Here is a 27,581-nt window from a genome sequence, read left to right on the forward strand (position 1 = left end):
CAGTAATGAGATCTGATTATACCTACAAGCTCAACCTATTTTATTAGGCTGTGGCTTCAAAATACAAAATCAGAGCTTTAATATACAGAAATAAACATTAAAAAGCTAATTTTCGTACATTTTTTACTCTGCAGTTGGTAAAAAAAGCAATTGTAAACACATTAAGTGAAAAACTATTTTACAGTATACTGTCCCTTTAAGATTAGATTTTAATCTGTTTTTAACTTCATTATCAGCCTACTACATGAGTAGCAGGCATCCAAAAATTATTTAATTTAATGAGAGTCCACGATCCATTTTTTCTAAATTGTAACTGCTCAAGGATCTATCCTAGGTGTTAGCAGGAGCTTTTGTACTGAGAGTGAGGAGTAAGAAACTTCATATTGACTAGCTTTTATGTAAATACAGTAGGAAAATAATATCATTATGTGCAACATGTAAATAAGTGTGAATGTTAAAACAAATAGTATACAAATAAGTACCTTTTCTTTTTAAATAAACATTGCAATGCATCATGGTTATGCAAATTAACCTAATATGAAGCTGAGAGTGCAGTTACAATTCAGTGCTGGAGATGCTGGAGGAGGATTTAGGGAAACCCTGGGGGGGGAAAAAGAATATGAAACCGATTCTAGTACTACTATGAATAGTAAGTTATTTGGGTAAAAGTGAATCTGGATTTAATGTATCACTTACAACGTTGTATCTGATATGTAACAATAAAAATATATTTCTGACAGCCTTTATAACTGTTTAGAGGGGACAATTGTTTTCAGATCCAATCAATAGAGTTTGGTAAAAGATATCCTGACATTTTCTCCTCTAACTAACAGATTTACTAGTACTGAGCAAGTTGTCCAATAACTCTCAGAGAGGAACAAACACCAGCAATGAAAGAACAAGAATTTGCCTAATAAGACATCAGGTAAATGGTTTTGCAGTTCAGTGGCAAATGTTTGTATACATTAATAAACTGTAGAAATTGGGCACCAAGGTAATGAGGTAATAAGGTTTATTAGCATTAGTTTGTAGGATGCCCAGTACGCATGCGCAAGACTGACAACGCTTCAGTAAAGCTAGTACTCACCACAAGGCTAATCACAGCTAGACTACTCTCATTTGCATACCCATAATTCCATGCTCCTTGCTGTAACAATCATACAAATATGTTGACATTTTAAATAAATAATTGTATCTCTTAGAATTTTTTTTTTTTTTTTTACAATTTTCATAATTAAATACTTAGTAATACTTATATTTAAATAATGCAGTCAATGTCTTTCTCTCTTTTATGTTAAAATGGTTAGAACTTTTTGAATAAAGTGTTTGCTTTTTCTCCTTAAACTATTGTGAAGAAGAACAACCATGACTTAATACTAATTGTATGAGGCTTTTTCACGTGCAGAGTAGAGATGGGAAGTTTGCTTAAAGGGACACTACCCAATTTTTTTCTTTCATGATTCAGATAGAACATGACATTTTAAGCAACTTTCTAATTTATTCCTATTATAGTTTAGATACCGGCCCATTTTTGGTGAACAACCTGGGTTGTCCTTGCTGCTTGGTGGATAAATTCATCCACCAATAAAAAAGTGCTGTCCATAGTTCTAAACCCCAAAAAAATCTTAGATGCCTTCATTTTCAAATAAAGATAGCAAGAGAACGAATAAAAAATGATAATAGGAGTAAATTAGAAAGTTGCTTAAAATTGCATGCTCTATCTGAATCACAAAAGAAAAAATGTGGGTTCAGTGTCCCTTTAACTGAATCGGTTCATGAACCGATTCATCAGTTCACTTTTTGGCACGTGATCCCTAAGGGGCAGAGCCGCAAATTCTTCTGTTACAGATGCTCTGGGGTCCGATTTGTGAGTCACTGTCTGGCAATACAAACAGCACAGTACATAGAGCAGAGTATGCCGCATGCTGTGTGGGTCTCACGACCTTCAGCATACTCTGTTTTATGTAATATGTTGTGTTTGTCTAATATTTGACAGAGGCTAATTCAGTGACAGTCCCACAGTTAAAAGTGCAGCTAACAGGGGGTACAAGTTGACATGTGTACTGTCCCTTAGAAATGCAGAGGTATCTGTGGGGAGATCGCAATTTGCGGGACGGCTGTGAGGCTTGTAACCTGTTATAGTGATCCCCATAAAAACGTTATTTACCTAATAGGTATTATAAAACATTTAGATTAACATATTAACTATTATTATATAGCTCCAAAGCAATAGTTGTGGTTAATTTAGGGGCACTTAACAGGGGTCTTTAGGGTTAAGTAATTGTATTAATTATTAATGGCATATTTATTGTAAGGGAGAGTAAGGGTTAATTTAAGGGACAGTTAGGGGTACATGCAGAGGTCTGTTGAGAACTGATGTGACCTGATATTTGAATCAGTGTACTGTTATCTAAATGATTCATTGCAAAGGAGTTAACAGTACACTGATTCCTTTGAAATAGTTCACTTCTTGAGTCAGTAGCAGCACTGGTAATATGATCCTAGAGTGAGGAGTTCTGATTCTGCTGAGTGATTCTTTGCAAAGGAAGAGTTAGCAGAGGCAGAACTCACTCTAGGATCCCCAGTGCTGCTGCAGACTCAGGAAGTGAACTGTTTCTAATGAATCAGTTCAGTGAAAAGATCCAGTTCAAAAGATCGATTAGTTCATGAACTGGACATCACTAGTGCAGAGCTACATTTTATTTTAAAATGATAGAACGAGATTATTGGTTACTGGCGATCTTTTTCCAGATTTGCCTCTTTATAAAATGTATTTTTGTATTTCTAGCCAGTTACAGCTCATAATTCAACTGAATTGTTAATTGAGTAACAGTGTTACCTACAATGTTACTCTATGAGATATTAGGTAAATAGTTTTGCAGCTCAGTAGCACAGTTACAAACACTAATAAATTATTTGAATAATGAACAAAGCTAATGAGATGTGAGCTGATAAAATAAACAAGATTGTTACTAAAGTACCACAGAAAATCAGCAGCATAAAATAACGTGAGGCTGAAATGACAAAACTAACAAAGCTTGAGAGGTTCCTGGTGAATCTGTTGTGCAGTAAATAATATATCTCACTCATCCTTGTAAAGAAAAGAATCATTTACTAATAAGTTATTCTGTAATTATATAGACAGAGTTTTTCTCTCTCTTATCTGAAACAGGTTTGCACTTTTTGTACCTTAGATCCCCCCCCCCTTCCCTTAATGTTTAACACTCATGTTTCTTTGTAGATAAAAAAAAATAAAATAATGTGTTTTTCTGTGTGCCTTTTACTGAAAATTTTTGTGGAGAGGAACAACCAAAAGAATAAATTCATTTTCTGATGCTCTTCCTAGTATAGAGTTGTAAAATAGCATAAATAACAGTAAAACGTAACAAACTAATATCTATACTACAGGCAACTGTAACCATCATAGAACATTTCTTGGATGTTTATCACATAGTAAATTTGAGTTAAAGCAAAAGTAACAATTAGTTACAATGTTATTATATTATTTTACCTCAGCATTTAATAGTATTGGGAGAGATGTGCAGTTTCATATTACTGGGGCTCCTTACTCTTTTTATAATGGTTATATAGTTTCCTTTAGTTATATTCTTTATCTCTTTATTTATTTGTTTCCAGAGAAAGTGAAGAACATTAGTTTCTAAATAAGAATTTATACTACGTTAGAAACTTGTTACTTCTATTTCAGAATAGAAGCAAGTTGTTTTGTCGCCCCCTGCTGGACACTCCCAACACGAGCAAGTGACAACAAAAACTGCTGCTGCTGAATATTACAATGCAGTTTCCCAGCACTGAAACCAGAGAGATTAATCAGCTTTAATGAATAAACTTCATGCAATCAGCTAGGAACAAAATATATCCTGACATTTTACCATCCAACTGGCAGATGTGCTAGTACTGAGCTTGTTGCCTAATACCTCTCCAATAAGAACAAAAACAAACAATGAAAGAACAAGAATTTGCCTAATAAGATATCAGGTAAATGGTTTTGCAGTTCAGTAACAAATCTTTGTAAACATTAATAAACTGTAACAATAATGCACAAAGTTAATGAGGTAATAAGGTTTATTAGCATTAGTTTGTAGGATGCCCAGTACGCATGCGCAAGACTGACAACGCTTCAGTAAAGCTAGTACTCACCACAAGGCTAATCACAACTAAACTGTCTCATTTGCATACCCATAATTCTGTGTGCCTTGCTGTAACAATCATTGAAATATATTGACTTTTTAAATAATTATTCAATCTCTTGGGATTTTATGTTTTTATTTATTGTTACAATTTCCATACCTAAATACTATAGTAATAAACAGTTTAAATAATACAATCATTGTTTTCCTCTCTCTTATATTTAAAGGATTTCAACTAATCCCCTTTTAAGTTGAAGTTGTTTACTTTTTGTTAAACCTGGTTTCTCTTTAGATTGTGTAGCATGTTCCTAGTGTGTAGTGATGGGAAGTTGGGTTCATTTTGATGAATCTGTTCATTTCGGACAGTTCGTTTAACTGAACTTGAGCACGTGATACAGAGCTGCAGATTCTCTTACTGCAGACTCTCTGCCTGCTGATCCGATGCTTGAATCTTGATTCCTGAGTCAGTGTCTTAACAGTTCAGCTCCTCCTGAGTCCTCACACGCAGAATCGGCTCCTTCACAGATACAAACAACACAGTACATAGAACAGAGCATGCTGTATACTCTGTTCTATGTACTGTGTTGTATGTATTTTCCTAAGATATGCATATCTAATAAAAGACTTCTCATTAACTTTAATAAAAGTGACAAAAGAGCCCCAAATTCTGTATGGCTTATAAATAAATATAAGGTTGAGACCTGCTGCTTCTGTAAATCAGTGTACTGTTAACTAACTCCTTTGCAATGATTCGTTCAGTTAACAGTACACTGATTCAAATATACCCCTAACTGCACCTTAAATTAACCCTTACAGAAGCAGCAGGTCTCAACCTTATATTTATTTATAAGCCATACAGAGTTTTGGTTTATAAATATAAGGTTGAGACCTGCTACTTTTGTAAGGGTTAATTTAGGTGCAGTTAGGGGTATCTTTGAATCAGTGTACTGTTAACTGAATGATTCATTGCAAAGGAGTTAACAGTACACTGATTCGTTTGCAAACAGTTCACTTCTTGAATCAGTAACAGTACTGGTAATATGATCCTAGAGTGAGGCTGTCTGATTCATTGCAAAGGAGGAGTTAGCAGAAGCAGTACACACTCTAGGATCATATTACCAGTGCTGCTGCAGACTCAGGAAGTGAACTGTTTGAAACGAATCAGTTCAGTCTGGTGAACTGATTCATACAGTTCACTGAAAAGATCCAGTTCAAATGAACGATTCGTTCATGAACTGGACATCACTACTAGTGTGAAAATTCCTCTGTTTTTGAGAAAGGTGTATCTGTGGAGTCAGTGGTTTCAGATGTGGATCTTGGGGTCTTTGCAGAGGAGAAAATGTTTGCTATGCTCCTGTTCAGGAGATGGCAGAGGTGGATGGTGATGTTTCTGGGCCTAATGTTAAAGGGACATTATACACTCATTTTTTCTTAGCAGAAATGTTTTGTAGATGATCTAATTATATAGCGCATAAAGTTTTTTTTTTTTTTTTTTTAAATGTATAATTTTGCTTATTTTTAAATAACATTGCTCTGATTTTCAGACTCCTAACCAAGCCCCAAAGTTGTATGAGAATACCGTCAGATACCTTCTCCAGCTTGCTCCTGTTTATGTAAAGAGTCTTTTTTATATGCAAATGAAGGGGGAGGGGGGAGTGTCTTATTTCCCACTTGCAGTGGGCTTTCCAAATACCTTTTCAACAGAGCTAAACTGGCAGCTTCTAAGTAAGTTTTAAAACCATTTTATACTGGATTTTTATATCAGTATCTGTGCATCTTATTCTTTATAGTGGTGTCTATTACATGCAGTTATATGAAAATGAGTGTATACTGTCCCTTTAAGCGCCAAGTCTCTGGCACCAGTGATGGGGCTGGAAGATCTGTATTAGACTTGGATGTGACTCAGCTGTCTTTCTCCTCATCTGAAGATATGGACAGTTTAATAGGAGTAGACTCTGGTTCGCAATCTGACTTTGGGGCCTTAACCGGGTTATCCTAAGAACCTCCTTATGCCAGATCGTAAAGTCGCTTCCCTTAAAGGGACAGTCAACACCAGAATTTTTGTTGTTTAAAAAGATAGATAATCCCTTTATTACCCATTCCCCAGTTTTGCAAAACCAACACTGTTATATTAATACACTTTTTACTTCTGTGACTAACTTATATCTAAGCATCTTCTGACCGCCCCTAATCACATGACTTTTAGTTATTATCTGATGACTTACATTTTAGCCAATTAGTGCAGTGTTTGCCACTAGCCACAAGTGTGGTCAAAATGCTATCTATATGGCCTACATGAGCTTGCTCTCCCTTGCTGTGAAAAGTAAATAAAATAGAGGCGGCCTTCAAGGGCTTAGAAATTATCATATGTGCCTCCCTAGGTTTGCTTTCAACTAGAATACCAAGAGAACAAAGCAAAATTGTTGATAAAAGTAAATTGGAAAGTTGTTTAAAATTACATGGCCTATTTGAAAAATGAAAGTTTTTTTTGGACTTGACTGTCCCTTTAATGTGAGGAGTTTAAAGGGCCCCATCAGAAGGGCCGCTTTGTTTGGCTATTTAATGACTTTGCAGTTTGACATTTTCTTTTTGCAGGAGTGTGGTATTGACCATGATCTAGGATATAAACATTTAAAGAGCGATTGGACTGCAGGCCCTTTCATTTGGTCAGGTTCCAATGACTGCAGATCAGCTGGAGTGGGAATTCTTTTTAAAGGACGTTTTGTGGACAATCGCTCCGTGACCGAGATTGTGCCTGGAAGGGCACTTTTAGCAGACATTAATTTTAATGGTTTTAACCTTCGTTTAAAGGGACAGTAAACACCAGAATTTTTGTTGTTTAAAAAGGTAGATAATCCCTTTATTACCCATTCCACAATTTTGCATAACCAACACAGTTATAATAATATACTTTTTACCTCTGTGATTACCTTGTATCTATGCCTCTGCAAACTGCCCCCTTCTTTCTTCAGCCCCCTTCGTTCTTTTGACAGACTTGCATTTTTAGCCAATCAGTGCTGACGCCTAGGAGCTTCACGTTCCTGAGCTCAATGTTATCTATAAGAAACACATGAACTAATGCCCTCTAGTGGTGAAAAACTGTCAAATTGCTTTCAGATTAGAGGCAGTCTTCAAAGTCTAAGAAATTAGCACATGAACCTCCTAGATTTAGCTTTCAATTAAGAATACAAAGAGAACAAAGCAAAATTGGTAATAAAAGTAAATTGGAAAGTTGTTTAAAATTACATGCCCTATTTAAATCATGAAATATTTTTTTTTTTACTTTATGCTTCCCCGAATGGTAAAGAAAGAAGTGAACTGCTAAAGGACATTTGTCTTCCCCTGGCTCCTCTCCCTTACTTGTTGTAGGAGATTTTATTTGTGTTATGGAGGGAGAGGGTAGGCAAGGTGGTAGTTTTAACCGTAAGCCTGTCAAATTCTCTTGCCAACTTAATAATTTTATTGTTGATTTTAAAATACATGATGTTTTTAGAAAACTGCATCCCTCTGACCCTGGATAAACATGGTCCAATGGTCAGGTTAGTTCTTTGCTTCAAGTGATTTTAATCTAATGCATGCAATAGTTGAAAATAACATTATTTCTGATCATGGGCTTTTAAAAGTTGTATTGGGTTTAAAGGGTGAACCTAAAGTTAAAAAAAGCCCCTGGAAGCTCAATACTCTATTGTTAGAAGATGAGCAAGTTAAAAATGAATTTACCATTTTATACAACAGATGGCGTAAGCTAAAATATCCCCAGCAATCCTTTTTAGACTGGTGGGAAGATGTTAAGCCCAAAATTAAGAACTTTTTTATTAGAGTTGGCAAGAGAAAAGCTAAAGAAAGAAAGAATTGTTTTAACCCCTTAATGACCACAGCACTTTTCCATTTTCTGTCCGTTTGGGACCAAGGCTATTTTTACATTTTTGCGGTCTTTGTGTTTAGCTGTAATTTTCCTCTTACTCATTTACTGTACCCACACATATTATATACCGTTTTTCTCGCCATTAAATGGACTTTCTAAAGATACCATTATTTTCATCATATCTTATAATTTACTATAAAAAAAATTATAAAATATGAGGAAAAAATTGAAAAAAACACACTTTTTCTAACTTTGACCCCCAAAATCTGTTACACATCTACAACCACCAAAAAACACCCATGCTAAATAGTTTCTAAATTTTGTCCAGAGTTTATAAATACCCAATGTTTACATGTTCTTTGCTTTTTTTGCAAGTTATAGGGCCATAAATATAAGTAGCACTTTGCTATTTCCAAACCACTTTTTTTCAAAATTAGCGCTAGTTACATTGGAACAATGATATCTTTCAGGAATCCCTGAATATCCCTTGACATGTATATATATTTTTTTAGAAGACATCCCAAAGTATTGATCTAGGCCCATTTTGGTATATTTCATGCCACCATTTCACCGCCAAATGCGATCAAATAAAAAAAAAAGTAAAATTTTTCCAAATTTTAGGTTTCTCACTGAAATCATTAACAAACATTTTGTGCAATTATGGCACAAATGGTTGTAAATGCTTCTCTGGGATCCCCTTTGTTCAGAAATAGCAGACATATATCGCTTTGGCGTTGTTTTTAAGTAATTAGAAGTCCGCTAAATGCTGCTGCACACCACAAGTGTATTATGCTCAGCAGTGCAGGGGTTAATTAGGGAACTTGTAGGGAGCTTGTAGGGTTAATTTTAGCTTTAGTGTAGTGTAGTAGACAACCCCAAGTATTGATCTAGGCCCATTTTGGTATATTTCAGGCCACCATTTCACCGCCAAATACGATTAAATTAAAAAAAATAGTCAACTTTTTCACAAACTTTAGGTTTCTCACTGAAATTATTTAGAAACAACTTGTGCAATTATGGTACAAATGGTTGTAAATGATTCTCTGGGATCCCCTTTGTTCAGAAATAGCAGACATATATGGCTTTGGTGTTGCTTTTTGGTAATTAAAAGGCCGCTAAATGCCACTGCGCACAAAACGTGAATTATGCCCAGCAGTGAAGGGGTTAATTAGGTAGCTTGTAGGGAGCTTGCAGGGTTAATTTTAGCTTTAGTGTAGAGATCAGCTTCCCACCTGACACATCAGACCCCCTGATCCCTCCCATAGAGCTCTCTTCCCTCCCCCACCCCACAATTGTCCCCGCCATCTTAAGTACTGGCAGAAAGTCTGCCAGTACTAAAATAAAAGGTTTTTTTTTTTACTTTTTTTTTTTTTTTTAAGCATATTTACATATGCTGCTATGTAGGATCCCCCCTTAGCCCCCAACCTCTCTGATCCCCCCCAAAACAGCTCTCTACCCCCCCCCCCCCACTGCCTTATTGGGGGCCATCTTGGGTACTGGCAGCTGTCAGTACCCAGTTTGCATATAAAAATGGTTTTTTTTTCATTTATTTCAGTTTTTTCTGTAGTGTAGCTCCCCCCCCCCCCCCAGATCAATCCCCCACCCCCTCCCAGATCCCTTCCATTACGTTTTATTTTTATTATATTGTACAAAAATATGTACAATTTTCTGTAGTGTAAGCGGTTCCCACCCGCTCCCTCCCCGTGCACGCGCCCTCCCGCCGCCCCCTGTGCACGCCTGTGCGCGCCCCCGGCGATCCCGCCCCCGATCCCGCCCCCCTCTCTGACTAAGAAGCCATCGATGGCCGCCCACCCACCTCCCATTTACGCTCCCACCCACCAACGAATGCGGCCATCGATGTCCGGTGCAGAGAGGGCCACAGAGTGGCTATCTCTGCACCGGAGGGGCAAAAATTGTTATTGCAGGATGCCTCGATATCGAGGCATCCTGCAATAACCGGAAAGCAGCTGGAAGTGATCAGGATCGCTTCCAGCTGCTTTCCAAACCGAGGACGTGCAGGGTACGTTCTCAGGCATTAACTGCCTTTTTTCTGAGGACGTACCCTGCACGTCCTCGGTCGTTAAGGGGTTAAAGACTTGAATGTCAGGTTGCAGACCTTTAATAAGTTCAGGGAAGCTGGTGTTTCTGGTGTTTCTGGTGTTGATAACATTATTTTTAACCTTAAAGCTGATATTAGAAGGTTTTTAGATTTGAAAGGTAAAGAGATTATTTTTAATACCCGTGTTAAACGTCTGGAGGAAGATGAGAAGTGCTCTAAATTCTTTTTTAAACAAGTGGCGGAAACTAAAGGACTAATTTTAGATATGGAGGGTCAGACCTACACTCAGGGCATTTTAAATTCTGCTTGTGCCTTTTATCAAGACCTTTTTAATGTTAAATGTGTAGATCAGTTCCTTTTAAATGATGCCTTGGGTGTTTTAACAAATGTGCTGGGGACAGAAGATCAACAGTTTTTAACTAGAGATTTTAATATGTGTGAAATTTATGACGTTTTAAAAAGTTTCTCTGCAGGGAAAACCCCAGTTGAAGATGGCCTCCCTATAGAATTTTATGTAAAGTTTTGGGATTTTTTAAAGGATGATATTTAATGTATTTTTAAAGAGGCTTTTAAGGTTAATGTTTCCCCCTCTTCCTGGAGAAGAGGGATTATTACTTTAATTTTTAAAAAGGGTGATAGAGCTAAATTAGAAAACTGGGGTCCTATCACTCTTTTAAATGTTGACTATAAAATAATGGCTAAGCTTCTTGCTAATCGTGTTAAAACTGTTATTACAAATTAATTCATCCAGATAAGGTCTATGGTGTTCCAGGACGTGCAATTTGGGAGCACCTTAATGTCATTCGTGATCTGATCTGGTACCAAAAAGAAAGAGGTCACAGTTTAGCTATTTTATCACTTGATTTTAAAAAGGCATTTGACAGTGTGTCTCATGAATTTCTTTTTAAAGTTTTAAAAAAGTTTGAATTCCCTGATGTTTTTATTCATTCTATTTCTGTTTTATATAAGCTCTCTTTTAGTGAAGTTTTAATCAATGTTTTTTTATCTGAGCAGGTGGTTTTAAAGTCTGAAGTTAAACAGGGGTGCCCATTATCTCCCCTGCTTTTTATCTGTGCCATTGAGCCACTTTTATGCCTTTTCAGAAAAGATACGTTTATAAGAGGTGTGCCCATTCCGGGTGGAGGGTGTGTGCAAGTGAAGGCTCTGGGGTATATGGACGATGTTATTGTGTACAGGTGGCCCTCGTTTTACAACGGTTCAATTTACACCGTTTCAGAATAACAACCTTTTTTCCAGTCATGTGACTGCTATTGAAAAGCATTGAGAAGCAGTGCATTTATTAAAATAGCCAGTAGGTGGAGCTGTCTGCTTGTGCTGCAGCAAAGCCAAGCAAGCTGAAATTAATCAGTTTAACCAGACCTGAGCAATCTAGCAGATTTCAAAAGAACAAGATCTTCCTGTCTATAAATCAGTCCAGATTGGAATGCATAAAAATAACTGTTTGCAGAAAAATGAAGTCTGTGTTGTGTGATTATTTTATTAGGTTTATAATGCTGTTTAGCAAATGTTTTTGTTCATTTAACTTAGTTTAATTATATATTCTGTGTTGTGTGATTATTTTAATAGGTTTATAATGCTGTTTAGCATTTAAAATAATGTATTAGATGTTACTTATGACAATTTTGAGAGGGGTCTGGAACCTATCTCCCTCACTTCCCATTGACTTACATTATAAACTGGGTTTCAATTTACAACGGTTTCGATTTACAACCATTCCTTCTGGAACCTAACCCCGGCGTAAACTGAGGGCTACCTGTACTGTACTACCCCTGAGTCCTTAAAGAGAGCTCTACGTACTACTGAATATTTTAGTTGTGCCTCTGGATTACAGTTGAATGTAACAAAATGTGATTGTCTTGCAATGGGGAATTGGGATGTTTCTCAGACCCTTAATATTCCAATCCAGAGGGACAAAATCAAAATACTGGGAATTCTGTTTGATGATATTAACAATGGTTTTAAAAGTTGGGATGTAGATTTAGAGAAATGTAAGAAGAGAGTTGCGTTGTGGCAGCTGAGGGAAATATCTTAGGTATTAAAATGATTTTATTGCCCTTAATGCTCTATGTGGCTTTGGTCTTCCCTCCATCCTACATGTACATCAGAAAGCTAATGCGAGTGTGTTTGCACTTTTTATGGGGCTCTAAAGTGGAAACATTAAGAAGAACAATTACTTGTAAAACAAAATCTAATGGTGATAAAGGTGCCCCTGATATTACTTTGTTTTTATATGTAAAGTTCTTTACCCTGTGTTTTAATCATTTTAACAAACAAAGTACTTTTGCTGCCTTTTTAAGATACGCTACTGGTCATCTTTTTAGAAAGTATAAATTTTATACAATATCTCTTACATTTCCTACGCTTTTAAATCCACCTCGGCAGTACGTTATTTTAGAAAAAATTATCCGCCTCTATCGTCGCCAGCATTTTAGTCCTAATATTTTATGTGATCAAAAGAAATTAACGTCTGCCTTAATAAATGAGCAAAGATTAGAGCCGGTGGCTAATTTGTCAGAGGCCAGGTCAAAGAAGATTTGGCAAAATTTGTCCCTGCCTTTTTTGTCAAACTCTCAAAAAGATTTAGCCTGGTCTATAGTTCATCAGTGTCTGCCAACCAGGGCTTTTCAGCACAGGAGAGGTTTTGTGGCACGGGCAATATGTCCCCGTGCAGGTTGTGCCTCTGATGAATCTGTCCTTCATCTGTTTTGGAATTGGTTTTATGCGCAGGAGGTGTGGCACTTGGCCGGGCCCCTTTTAAAATGGATTACAGGTCTAAGAGCTTTAGATCATGAAGTGGTTTTATACGGCCTTTTTATTTGTCCTTCAGGTAACCAGTCGCATGTTTTATTGATTGTTTTAAATTGTTTAAAAGAGGCTTTATGGAAGGCAAGAAATATTTTATTGTTTAAAAAAGAGTTATTATCTGTTCAAGATTGCCTTGCCATGGCATACAATGAAATGAAAGTATATTATCTAAGAGATTGTAAACAGATGGGAAACTTTGGTGTATAAACATGTGGAAAATACAAAAGATGTCTTAACAGATGTTTTAATATTTTTATCTTGCATTTTATTGATTTGATTTTATGCATTGTGTGTTTTACATCTGTTATGATTTTATTGAATTTGTTTAAATGATCACTAAGTTTTAATGTGGTTTTTCCATTGTTGATGTTTCATTGTATATGGATGTTTTGATAATAAAATCGCCTTTCACTAAAGATTTCCGTGGAGAGGAACAACCATGAGTTTGCATCAATTTTTTGATGCTCTGCCACATGCAGAGCTAAACATTATGGTAAAAGACAGAATAAAGAAAGTCATCACTCTTTATATCACATGTTTGTCACTTTGTTTAATTCAAATGCAAGTTGTCTTTGTAACAATTATTTTACAGATAATAAAAACATTAGTTGCTATAAGACATTTTACAACAAGGTAGAAACTTTAACAATATAAGTAAAAGAAGCGCATTGTTTTACCGCCCCCTGCTGGACACACACAGCACGAGCAAGTGACAACAGTAACTTCTGCTGAATATTACAATGCAGTTTCCCAGCACTGAAACCAGAGATTAATCAGCTTTAAAGGGACAGTATACACCAATTTTCATATAACTGCATGTTATATACACTACTGTCAAGAATAATATGCACAGATACTGATCTAAAAATCCAGTATAAAACCGTTTAAAAAGTTACTTTAGCTCTGTTAAAAAGGTAGCTGGAACACCTATTGCAAGTGGGAAATAGCAGACACTCCCCCTTCTTCCGTTGCATATGAAAAGACTCTTTACACAAACAGAAGCAAACTGGAGTAGGTATACATCAGTATTCTTCCTAAAGCATTGGAGCTTGGTTATAGGAGTCTGAAATCATAGAAAGTTTATTTAAAAATAAGCAAAACTATACATTTTAAATAAAAAACAAACTTTATGGGCTATATAAATGGATCATCTACATAACATTTATACAAAGAAAATCTAGTGTAAAATGTCACATTAATGAATACATTTTATGCAATCAGCTATGAACTATAGAAGTTGATACCCAATAAACCTGGGGAGACTGTTAATAAATAATTATTTCCCCTGCAGTCCCCAGAGCATGTGCACTGACCTAGCTGGTTAGATGTTTTTTCTGTAATGTATGATTATTTATACACCCAAAATGTTTTGTGCTGTTTTCAGCTTTTTTTGTGTTCTCTGAAATATATCATTTATGAACATTTTCCAAGGTCCCCATACATTAGCATTCTTCATAATTCATAACATAAAACAGAATTTATCTGATTTCACTCTATGCATTAACCTCCAGCACCTACTTATTAGCCTATAAGTAATCACTAATATAATTTTTATGTGTGTGTTTTGCACCAGAATAATTAGGCTTCTTAGAGATAGATCTGGAGTCATTCCTATCTAGTATAATATTACAACAGTATGTGAGGATACCTGATGTATATATTGTGCTACCTTCACCTTGCTATGTGGTCTGAACCATATAGGTGATGTCAATATAGTATCACTGCCATCTGCACGCTGCTATTGAGATGGTTCTGGTGCCAGTCCCGGTTCCTGATGTTGTTCTGCCTGGTACAGAGCCAGTGATTCCTGAGATTGTTGTCACTGTCTGTCACTAATGATGTCTCATTTGTTTATGGAGAAAGGTGTCACTTAAAGCTGATGCTATATACAAGAAAAAGCAATCCTAGTGCTGGTATCAAGAGAAAATAAAAACTGTATAAGATGAAACCCCAGAGCACCTCAGCAATTACAACTCCCCTATAGGCTGTTAACTCCAAGAGAAATAAATACCAAAAATGTGTGTTTATGATTTTGCCTAATAAGATATCAGGTAAATAGTTTTACAGTTCAGTAACAACTGCAGACAATAATAAACTGTATGAATAGGGAACAGAGATAATGAGGTAATAATATGGGTAGAAAACAGTGTATTAGAAGAAAGCTATAGGGTTAATTGTAATTTCAAATATTTGATGTATATCAAATGATCTTAAGTGAAATGAAAATATTTGCAAAATGTTTGCAAAAATTTGTGCAAAGTGTGTTTGCAAATTATTTGCTGATATAAAATAGAAAATAATTTAAAAATGTGTTGTTTGTGCTTGCATGAAACAAAATCTTCAACAAAGGATAACTATTTTTGTGCTCGCATGTAACAAAATCTTCAACAAAGAATAATTATGTTATCAAAAAAATAGCATTTTCAACAAAGGATAGCTATCATATCATAATATAGTTGAAAAAAATATATTATTTGTGGTTTCAGATAACTTTTTTTTTGGTATTTCGATATCCTTTGTTGAAGATTTTGTTTTATGTAAGCACATACAACACATTTTAATTCAATTATTTTTTGATATTATAGTCAGCCTTTGTGGAAAATTCTATTATTTTTTATAGTTATCCTTTGTTAAAGATTTTGTTTCACGCAAGCACAAAATAACATAATATAGTTACCCTTTGTTGAAGATTTTGTTTTATGAAACCACATGTTACAGAAGCATTAGTTATTTTGTTGTGAAGAGCTTATTTCCCAGCAGCAATGCCTGAACCAGCAAGCCAGCGCCTAAGAAGGGCTCCAAGAAAACCGTAACAAGTATCATTTCATAAAGAGTTAACTCTTTTTTTTCAGCTTTTAGAAACTATTGTCTAATCACCTCTGGAGCCAGACTGCTAATTGATAAGATGAACTTGTAAACTTGTTATCTTAAGTACTATAATCCTATTGTGGCCTGTCAAAGGACAGTGCTCTCTATCTAAATGTGTGATGGGGGATTTTGTGCTTCCCCCCCTCTCCCCCTGGGAGTGCCCTGTGTGCATGTAACCTTAATAAAAAGCAGGCTGGGCATCCCAGTCCTGAGTTCTTGTTTGACCCTCAATCGCAGCGTTGACTCGTTTTTGTGGGCAGAAGGGTATCCTAGCTGTACTGCAGCTAAGGGAGATTATTCTATATTTGCGAGACTCATATAGAATACTATGGAAAGCAGCTTCTCCCCTCTTTAGCAATAGGGATCCAGGCTACTAAGCGGTCCATCTCTCAGCGAGACTAAGGGTAACCGTAACATTTGGCGGCAGCGGCGGGATTTTCCTGGATTTCCTAGGAGAGGTACAGAACGGATGGAGAGCGCTTACGAAAAATTGAAGCGTACAACCCTAAAGGATTTACTTGAAAGCAGAGGGGGGTACGCCAGCAACCGGCCGAGGAAAGAGCTGATCGCAGAATTGACCGAACTGGATCAGAGCTTCACAATGGCGGAAACACCGACCACGATTAGTGACGAAAAAACCAGGATTGTTCGGGAAAGGCTCTCATTATACGGGCCGAACCCCTCCATGGAATTGGTACAGCAGTTGATGGCGGAGGCGGACGAGGATATACGAGAGACTCGAGCCCACGAACTCAACCTAGCGAACGCACACCGCAATGCTGAAGCCCCGCAGGTAATCATCCCTGTCGAAAATGCTGGGAGGCCCAAGATACCCTATGCGGCATTTCGACCCTTTCTAGAGAGCGAGACAGGGATTGATGAATATTTGGCGGACTTCGAAAGGCAATGTGCCCTGCACCAGATTCCCAACAGAGAGTGGCCCACGATATTGTCTGGGAAACTATCCGGGCGAGCCCTGGAAGCCTTTCGTACTCTGGGTGCTGAGGAAGTGACACAGTATGAGCTAGTTAAGGAGACACTGTTGCGACGGTACGCTGTAACTCCGGACACGTATCGCCGACAGTTTCGGGGCACAGAAAAGAAGCCTAACGATACCCATATGGAATGGGCGCACCGAATGCGGAGAGCGGCAAATCACTGGCTGAGCGGAAGTAAAGCGGTGACTGGGGAGGAAATTTTACAATTGTTTCTCTTAGAACATTTTTATAATGGCATGGAACAGCAAGGGAAGGAATGGCTGCGAGACAGGCGGCCTTCTACCTTAGAAGAAGCAGCCAAATTGGCCGATGAACATTATGACTCCCGTCTTCACGAACCCATGAACTACCGAGCTCCAGCACGGGTCGAACCCAGAGAGGTTTACCGTGCACCCCCTCGTGCTGAATTCCGAGCCCCGGTGCCCACAGGGCCCGTCCGACACTCAGGACCACCCAATAACAGCTCTGAGCGTCCCAGACCGACTTGCCACCGATGCAAGCAACCAGGGCATTTCATGGCTAGCTGCCCCCTTAATACGCACCAGACCCCCAGGAATTACAATTACCCCTCTGGGTCCTATCGTCCGGCCCGGGCCCTCTGTGTTAACCAAGAGGCCCCTATGGAGGGATATGTGGGGCCGCTTCACGAGGCAGACCCTGTATATGCTGCCTCAGATAACCGCCAGCACCATCGGCAGAGGGTATGGCTCGAGGGGCGATCTACCGAGGGATTGCGAGACACAGGGGCTACTATCACGCTGGTACAGAGTCATTTGGTGCCAGAGCACAAGCGATCCGGACAGACTGTGGCCGTTAGAGTGGCGGGGGGGGATGTGTACAAAATTCCAACAGCTAAAGTGCATCTTGATTGGGGAGCGGGAAAGGGGGCTGTGAACGTGGGCCTAATGGATAATTTACCTGCCGAAGTACTACTGGGCAACGATTTGGGCCCCATGACTTCTGCCTATGCTCCAGTATGCAACAATGAGGCGGACCCAGTGACTACACGGGCCCAAGCCCGGACGGAGCGAGAGCTCTCACCAGTGCGGGAGACACAGGTAAGACCTACCCCGACCTTGCCTGACAGGTTAGGCCCCATACCCTGGGACACCCCAGATGCTTTTGAGGCAGAGTCTAAGACTGACCCGACCTTACAAAAGTACCGGGAACGAGCAGAGACCGGAGGGGGCGGGGCAGATAACGAAACATTCTTATGGGAAAAAGGGAAACTATACCGCTGGACAGAGAAAAGGGGACAGCGTAGGCGACAGCTGGTTGTGCCCCACAAATACCGTCAAGAAATCCTCAAAATAGGCCACGACATCCCCTTAGCAGGCCACCTAGCCGTAACCCGTACCCTACACCGCATTACTCACACGTTCTTTTGGCCAGGGGTGCACGCTGACGTTAGAACTTACTGTAACACCTGCGATGTGTGTCAACGAGTAGGAAGGCGAGGCGATCACCCTAAAGCCCAGCTAGTAAATATGCCCATTGTAGAGGAACCCTTCAGCCGGGTTGCTATTGACCTAGTGGGACCACTGGCTACCCCTAGTCCCTCCGGTAAGCGATACATTCTTACCGTAGTGGACTACGCTACCAGGTACCCAGAGGCTGTCGCCCTATCCAACATACAAGCGGATACGGTAGCGAATGCACTAGTACAGGTGTTCTCCCGGGTAGGATTTCCAAAAGAAATCCTATCCGACCGAGGCACCCAATTTACGGCTGAATTGACCCAACAACTCTGGCAGGTTTGCAAAATTAAGTCCCTCCTGAGCTCCCCATACCACCCCCAGACGAACGGGCTGTGTGAGAGGTTCAATGGGACCCTCAAGCAAATGCTCAAGACGTTCACTCAGGAATACCGAGACTGGGAACGCTTCCTGCCGCACCTCCTATTTGCTTATCGGGAGGTGCCCCAGGAAACGACAGGGTTCTCTCCCTTCGAGTTGCTCTACGGAAGAAAGGTACGGGGACCCCTAAACCTGATCCGGGAGCACTGGGAGGGAGAGATGGAGGCTGACGGTGTCCCAATTGTGCCATACGTGCTGGAACTCAGGGACCGAATGGAGCAATTAGCCAAATCCGTGCGGGCTAATCTCCAGTTGGCCCAGAGAAGACAGAAAGTATGGTACGATCGGGGGGCCCGAAAGAGAATCTTCACCATAGGACAAAAGGTGTTAGTACTTAAGCCGGTGAAGACAGACAAATTGCAGGCGTCCTGGCAGGGTCCCTACCAGATCGTAGAGAAAAGGGGAGACACCACTTATGTGATAGCTAGCTGCCACGACAACAATCTTAGAAAGACATTCCATGTAAACATGCTCAAGGAATATTTTGAGCGACCAGAGAACGTGACGGCCGTATGTTGTTCCCCTCAGGAAGACCCCGACAGTTTACCCATTCCAGACCTATTAGAAAAGAGCCTCCCCACAGGTATAGTGGCGCAGGTTCAGATAGGGGACCGACTTAGCCCCACTGAAAGGGAGCAGCTCAACCAACTCCTCCAGTCCAAACACCTCACCTTCTCCCCGAAGCCAGGGTACACTACTTTAACCACCCACCAGGTAGATACTCCGGGACAAGCTCCCTTGCGCCAGGCTCCGTACCGAATCCCCGAAGCAGTTAGGACAGGAATGAAGAAGGAGATCGATGAGATGCTCCAGCTCAGGGTAATTGAGCCCTCCGATAGTCCCTGGGCCTCCCCAGTTGTCTTGGTGCCCAAGAAAGATGGGACCACCCGGTTCTGCGTAGACTATCGGAGGCTCAATGAAAATACCGTGACGGACGCTTACCCTATGCCCAGGGTAGACGAGCTACTCGATCGTATAGCCAGGGGAAATTACCTGACCACTATTGACCTCTGCAAAGGTTACTGGCAGATTCCCCTGGCCCCGGAGGCTATCCCCAAGTCGGCATTCGTCACCCCATTCGGCTTATATCAGTTTAGGGTAATGCCGTTTGGGATGAAGAATGCCCCAGCTACATTCCAGCGCTTGGTGGATAGGCTCCTGGATGGCTTCCAGAGTTTTGCTTGCGCCTACCTGGACGACATAGCGATCCACAGTGAGTCCTGGGAGGACCACTTAGCTCATGTGGGAATGGTTCTGGATCAGATCCGGGCTGCTGGCCTGACTCTGAAGCCAGAAAAATGCCACTTTGGGATGGCCGAGGTACAGTACCTGGGTCACCGGGTGGGGTGTGGAAAGCAGCGACCAGAGCCGGCCAAAATAGAAGCTGTCGCCAATTGGCCCACCCCCATCACTAAGACTCAGGTCCTAGCCTTCCTGGGCACGGCAGGGTACTATAGACGGTTCGTACCAGACTACAGCACACTTGCCAAACCCCTGACTGACTTGACCAAGAAGAACTTACCTCGACAGGTCCTGTGGTCTCCCCACTGTGAAACGGCTTTCCAGGCTCTCAAAAATGCTCTAATTAACGCTCCTGTCTTGGCGGCCCCAGCCCTTAACAAACGTTTTATCGTCCATACAGATGCTTCCATGTTCGGGCTGGGAGCCGTCCTCAGCCAAGTAGGCGAAGATGGAGGGGAGCATCCAGTTGCCTACATCAGCCGGAAGCTCCTGCCCCGTGAAGTCAGCTATGCAGCGGTCGAAAAGGAGTGTTTGGCTTTGGTGTGGGCATTAAAGAAATTGACTCCCTATTTATATGGTCAGGAGTTCACTCTGGTCACCGACCATAACCCGTTGGTGTGGCTGAACCGGGTCTCTGGAGATAACGGCAGGCTATTACGTTGGAGCTTATCGTTGCAACCCTTCAATTTCACCATTACTTACAGACCTGGGAAACAGAATGGCAACGCCGACGGGTTGTCCAGACAAACCGACCTCAGCCCCGCATAACCAGCGGTCTGGACAGCCTTAGTCTGCCCCGAAAAGGGGTCAGACCGTGTCTGCCAGAGTGTTCCACAGAAAGGGAGCACTGTTACAGAAGCATTAGTTATTTTGTTGTGAAGAGCTTATTTCCCAGCAGCAATGCCTGAACCAGCAAGCCAGCGCCTAAGAAGGGCTCCAAGAAAACCGTAACAAGTATCATTTCATAAAGAGTTAACTCTTTTTTTTCAGCTTTTAGAAACTATTGTCTAATCACCTCTGGAGCCAGACTGCTAATTGATAAGATGAACTTGTAAACTTGTTATCTTAAGTACTATAATCCTATTGTGGCCTGTCAAAGGACAGTGCTCTCTATCTAAATGTGTGATGGGGGATTTTGTGCTTCCCCCCCTCTCCCCCTGGGAGTGCCCTGTGTGCATGTAACCTTAATAAAAAGCAGGCTGGGCATCCCAGTCCTGAGTTCTTGTTTGACCCTCAATCGCAGCGTTGACTCGTTTTTGTGGGCAGAAGGGTATCCTAGCTGTACTGCAGCTAAGGGAGATTATTCTATATTTGCGAGACTCATATAGAATACTATGGAAAGCAGCTTCTCCCCTCTTTAGCAATAGGGATCCAGGCTACTAAGCGGTCCATCTCTCAGCGAGACTAAGGGTAACCGTAACACCACAAATAACACATTTTTTTCAACTATTTTTTGATATCATAGTTTTCCTTTGTTGAAAATGCAAATTTTTTGATAACATAATTATTCTTTATTGAAGATTTTGTTACATGCGAGCACAAATTACACATTTTTAAATTATTTTCTATTTTATTATTTTCTATTTTATATCGGCAAATAATTTGCAAACACACTTTGCACAAATTTTTGCAAACATTTTGCAAATATTTTCATTTCACTTATGATCATTTGATATGCATCAAATATTTGAAATTACATTTAACCCTATAGCTTTCGTCTAGCGCACATATACACTGTTTTCTATCCAAAAATCACTAATGAATATGTAGCAAGGGTTTCAATTAGCGCTACACTAAAACACCGGTATTTTTCTGTAATAATATGGGACCTGATAGAATATATAAGAATGTTACTAAATCACCATATAAAATCAGCAGCTAAAAACAATGTGTAGACACCAGATGTTTCTGTACAGGAGATAAACATTTAAATGACATAATAATGCTTATAACACTATGTCATATAAACTTTTACTCCACAGCAGATACACAATAGAAATGACACAACATCACAAATTAATTTGAGTTTTATCAACATTATAATCGTGATAGGTAGGTCACTTATTTTAAAGTGGTGGAAATAGAAAAAGAGTCCTATATATATATACACACACACATACTGTACATAACTAGTATAACCATAGCTAAGTTTACATTATGTATGTGTGTGTATATATGTATATAGATATATATATATATATACACATATACATACACACACATACTGTACATAACTAGTATAACCATAGCTAAGTTTACATTATGTATGTGTGTGTATATATGTATATATATATATATATATATATATACACATATACATACACACACATACTGTACATAACTAGTATAACCATAGCTAAGTTTACATTATGTATGTGTGTGTATATATGTATATATATATATATATATATATATATATATATATATATATACACATATACATGCACACACATACTGTACATAACTAGTATAACCATAGCTAAGTTTACATTATGTATGTGTGTGTATATATGTATATATATATATATATATATATATACACATATACATACACACACATACTGTACATAACTAGTATAACCATAGCTAAGTTTACATTATGTATATATTTACACATACACACACACACTGTACATAACTAGTATAACCATAGCTATATTTACATTATGTATATATTTACACATTTTTAAGAATTATTTTTTGGAATTAACTAACTGAATGACAGAACTGAGAGAATATTTCCAAATGACAGATGAAGGGTGAGTGCAAACTTTTGAGCTGGAAACAGAGAGGCAGAAAGTGGAGAAAAAAAGAATGATGTTTAAAAGGACCAAAAGACTTCCAAGTTATCTCCCCAGTTAGGAATTATTCAAAACTACTTCTGATCATGGACAGACATTGGAGTTATAAATTAAGTTTATATCAGAGCGCTCTCAATATGGATGTGAGCTAACCATGACTGATGTTACTGGCAATTACTATAATACTGGTGGGATATGGCTGATCTGCTGGATGGCAATTACTGGAATTCAGGTGGAATGGCTTTGTGCACAGGAAAATTAGAATGAAAAATTATTCATATTTAATAAAAATAAAAAGAAGATGGAGGGAAGACAAACAGTGATGTAAGTCCATCTGAAGGAATTAGGAAAATTACTTCAAAGAGACAGGTAAAGGGAAGAAAATAAATGAAATATAAGAGAGATTTTTTTTTTAAGATTTTCTTTTTTATATACTTTAATTCCACTATTTTAAGCCTGGACTATACCAACCTCTGCTGGCTTTAGAATGAAAGCATCTTCCTCTGAGCAGCACGCCAGGCGGGAGGAGTTAAAAATACAATCTAGCTACGCAAGTTGCGCAGTACTATGCAATGTGCGTAGGGAGATTGTAATTTAACTCCTCCATCAGTTTTTACTGATGTCCAGCCAGGCACTGTAGGAAGTTGCTGCGATGTCCGGACTGGCCCAGGTGAGATGCAGCAGCGCAACAGGGGTGACGCCCAGTGACGTGCAGTGAGGTCAGAGGCAGGTGAGGCACTGGCTAGGATATGCCTTCATTCTTTAGATATCCTTTGTTGAAGAAATAGCAATGTACATGGGTGAGCCAATCACATGAGGTATCTATTGTGCAGCCACCAATCAGCAGCTACTGAGCATATTTATATATGATTTTCAACAAAGGATATCAAGAGAATGAAGGAAATTAGATATTAGATGAAAATTGGACAGAGGGGGTGGGAGAGACAGGGAGAGAGAGATAGACAGAGAGACAGAGGGGGAGAGACAAAGAGACAGAGGGGAGAGAGAGAGAGACAAAGAGAGACAGAGGGTAGAGAGACAGAGAAAGAGACCATGGGGAGAATGAGACACGTAAGGAGAGAGACAGTGGGGGTGGGAGAGACAGGGAGAGAGAGATGGATAGAGAGAGAGAGATGGATAGAGAGAGAGAGATGGATAGAGAGAGAAAGACAGAAAAAGAGAGAGAAGAGAGAGAGACACAGAGGGGGAGAGAGAAAGAGAGACACAGAGGGGAGAGAGAGACAGACAGAGGTGAGGGAGAGAGACAGAGGGGGAGGGAGAAAGGGAGAGACAGAGGGGGAGGGAGAGAGATAGAAGACAGAGGGGAGAGAGAGAGAGACAGAGGAGAGAGAGAGAGACCGAGGGGGGAGAGAGAGGGGAGAGAGAGAGAGAGAGAGAGAGAGAGAGAGAGGAGAGAGAGATAGAGGGGGAGGGATAGAGAGACAGAGAGGGGGAGGGATAAAGAGACAGAGGGATAAAGAGACAGAGGGGGAGGGATAAAGAGACAGAGGGGGAGGGATAGAGAGACAGAGGGGAGAGAGAGAGAGAGAGAGAGAGAGAGAGGAGAGACAGAGGGGAGAGAGAGAGATACAGAGGGGGAGGGAGAGAGATACAGAGGGGGAGGGATAGAGAGACAGAGGGGGAGGGATAGAGAGACAGAGGGGGAGGGATAGAGAGAGAGAGAGAGAGAGAGAGAAAGACAGGGGAGAGAGAGAGAGACATAGGGGAGAGAGACACAGAGGGGAGAGAGAGAGACAGAGGGGAGAGAGAGAGAAGAGACAGAGAGACAGAGGGGAGAGAGAGACAGAGAGACAGAGGGGAGAGAGAGAGACAGAGGGGAGAGAGAGAGACAGAGGGGAGAGAGAGAGAGAGAGAGAGACAGAGGGGAGAGAGAGAGAGAGAGAGAGAAGAGAGAGAGAGAGAGAGAGAGAGAGAGAGAGAGACAGAGGGGAGAGAGAAAGAGAGAGGGGGAGAGAGAGAAAGAGAGACACAGAGGGGAGAGAGAGAGAGACAGAGGGGAGAGAGAGACAGAGGGGAGAGAGAGACAGAGGGGAGAGAGAGAGAGGGGGAGAGAGAGAAAGAGAGACACAGAGGTGAGAGAGAGAGAGACAGAGGGGAGAGAGAGAGAAAGACAGAGGAGAGAGAGAGAGACAGAGGGGAGAGAGAGAGAGAGAGAGACAGAGGGGAGAGAGAGAGAGAGAGAGAGGGGGAGAGAGAGACAGAGGGGAGAGAGAGACAGAGGGGAGAGAGAGAGAGACAGAGGGGAGAGAGAGACAGAGGGGGAGAGAGAGAGAGAGAGAGACAGAGGGGAGAGAGAGAGACAGAGGGGAGAGAGAGAGAGAGAGAGAGAGAGACAGAGGGGAGAGAGAGAGAGAGGGGAGAGAGAGAGAGAGAGAGAGACAGAGGGGAGAGAGAGACAGAGGGGAGAGAGAGACAGAGGGGAGAGAGAGAGAGACAGAGGGGAGAGAGAAACAGAGGGGGAGAGAGAGAGAGGGGAGAGAGAGAGAGACAGAGGGGGGAGAGAGAGACAGAGGGGAGAGAGAGAGACAGAGGGGAGAGAGAGACAGATGGGAGAGACAGAGGGGAGAGAGATACAGAGGGGAGAGAGAGAGAAACAGACAGAGGGGAGAGAGAGAGAGAGGCATACAGAGGGGAGAGAGAGAGAGACAGAGGGGAGAGATGCAGGGGAGGGGGGAGAGAGACAGGGGAGGGGGAGAGAGACAGGGGAGGGGGGAGAGACACAGGGGAGGGGGGAGAGACACAGGGGAGGGGGAAAGAGACACAGGGGACTGTTGCATAAATGTCAATGCATTCCCAAGCACGATATGGATAACTTTAATCTGAATTAGTAGCTACAATAAGTGAATATAGGAAAGAGACTAACACAACAACAACCGGCCAGGGCGGCAGGGCCAGTAGTACCATAATAAATATAAATACATTAATACAGGTCAACAGTTAGTCTCAGAGTCAGTCAGTCTCAGTATAAATTATGTTATGTCACCGTCGTCATCAGAGTCCAGTGAAGTCCACCAGGCGCCACGATGTACACAATAATAGCGTGCCCGCATATCCTGGTGCTGTTACAGCTTAGTAATAGGCATGCATGGCCATGCTCATACAAATTCAGGAACTAGCGATAAAAGCTGGTGGAGAGCACAGTGACAGGTAATTACGCTAAACGCAAAAGACACATGCTCATACAAATTCAGACAGGAACTAGCGATAAAAGCTGGTGGAGAGCACAGTGACAGGTAATTACGCTAAACGCAAAAGACACATGCTCATACAAATTCAGACAGGAACTAGCGATAAAAGCTGGTGGAGAGCACAGTGACAGGTAATTACGCTAAACGCAAAAGACACATGCTCATACAAATTCAGACAGGAACTAGCGATAAAAGCTGGTGGAGAGCACAGTGACAGGTAATTACGCTAAACGCAAAAGACACATATGTGGCAATAGTGTGAAGTGTCACTCACCACCTACCTTGTTATTAGAGTAGACACTCTGACAGTTAACACGACACGGGGCCCGGGGGTCACCGGCTCACACTAGGACACACTGACTAACTTGCAGCAGAAGACACCTCCTGAATGATCCTCCTTATGACTGTTGATGCCGACGAACAACACTCATAAAGGCCGTGACACCACACTTGACCACCAGTGCGCTGCGCCTGCCATCCAATTCAATGTGCCGCCTCAATTTCCCACCCAGCAACTCAGCAACTCAGCCAGCCCAGAGACTGAGACACTCAGTCACTCAGACATACAGGGACTCTGATTGGCTGAGGGGCGGGCAGGCAGGGCTGAGGGCTCCCGGAGGCTTGAAGATACAAGCCTCCGGTGGGAGCAGTATGGGCCGCAAGAGAGACTGCTGCATTGGCTCTTATTCTACACTGGGTGGCAGTCTCTTGCGGCCCATACAATACAGTATTACAATTACATTCATATTGCGCAATGGAAGTATAGCTAGCCTCTACTTCCTTGCGCAATATGAATGTAATTGTAATTGTTATTACTTAACGTTTTTTTAAACAATAAATAAAATAAATTTCAATAAAATAATGAATTTGTTGGAGGGGTGGGGGGTCACCTTTTATGATGGGGGGAAAAAAATGGTAAAAAAAAAAAAAGATTTTTTTTTTATTATTATTTTAATAAAAAAAAGGCTGTAATACCCACATTGGCCAGGGGAGGCACTGCCTCACCTGCCTCCTATGAGTGCACGTCACTGGTGACGCCATCCGAGGAGATTAATTCCTGCTTGATGGTGTCTGCGGACCACCGGTTGGCGACCACTGGTTTGTAGGATGCACAGTACGCATGCGCAAGACTGACAAGGCTTCGGTAAAGCTAGTACTCACCACAAGGCTAATCACAGCTAGACTGTTCTCATTTGCATACCCATAATTCTGTGCTCCTTGCTGTAACAAACAATCATCCAAATATATTGACATTTTAAATAATTATTTTCATCTTGGGATTTTATTATTTATTTATAGTTACACTTTCCATACCTAAATACTAATAGTAATATATATTTAAATAATAGTCAACGTTTTCCTCTCTCTTATTTTAAAAAGTTTTGAGCTTACCCCCCCCCCCCACACACACACTTAATTTGTCTACTGAGTTGTATATTTTGGTTTCTTTTTGAGTTTTATTAAACATTAGTATAAAATTTAAAAAAAAATGTATTCTTTACTGTGTAGCCAAAAATCTTAGCACCAGCCCTGAGCATAAAATAACTTGAGAGGCTGAAATGACAAAACTAACTAAACTTGAGTGGTTACTTGTGAATCTATTCAGCAAAAAATAGTATATCTTCAGTCTCTCCCATGTTATGTTAAACTGATGAGTTACTGGGGTTGTTTACTAACATTGTATCAAGTCACACCTGGTCACCTCATTA

At 40.5% G+C, this 27,581-nt stretch overlaps 1 protein-coding gene across 3 annotated transcripts in view; it reads left to right on the top strand.

Annotated features, from left to right (window-relative positions):
- The window catches only part of HPDL (4-hydroxyphenylpyruvate dioxygenase like), a 155,479-nt gene that overhangs the window by 33,872 nt on the left and 94,026 nt on the right, over positions 1 to 27,581 (top strand). Inside the window, exon 1 of one of the 3 annotated variants that reach the window (XM_053693566.1) lies at positions 3,824 to 3,996. The exons of the other annotated variants lie outside the window; for them this stretch is intronic. The gene's annotated coding sequence lies outside the window, so the exon portion shown is untranslated. Of the gene's footprint in view, positions 1 to 3,823; positions 3,997 to 27,581 lie in introns of those variants that run through there. 3 annotated transcript variants of the gene reach the window in all.

Source organism: Bombina bombina, chromosome 10 (assembly GCF_027579735.1).
Source record: "Bombina bombina isolate aBomBom1 chromosome 10, aBomBom1.pri, whole genome shotgun sequence".
In the NCBI taxonomy this organism is placed as follows: domain Eukaryota; kingdom Metazoa; phylum Chordata; class Amphibia; order Anura; family Bombinatoridae; genus Bombina; species Bombina bombina.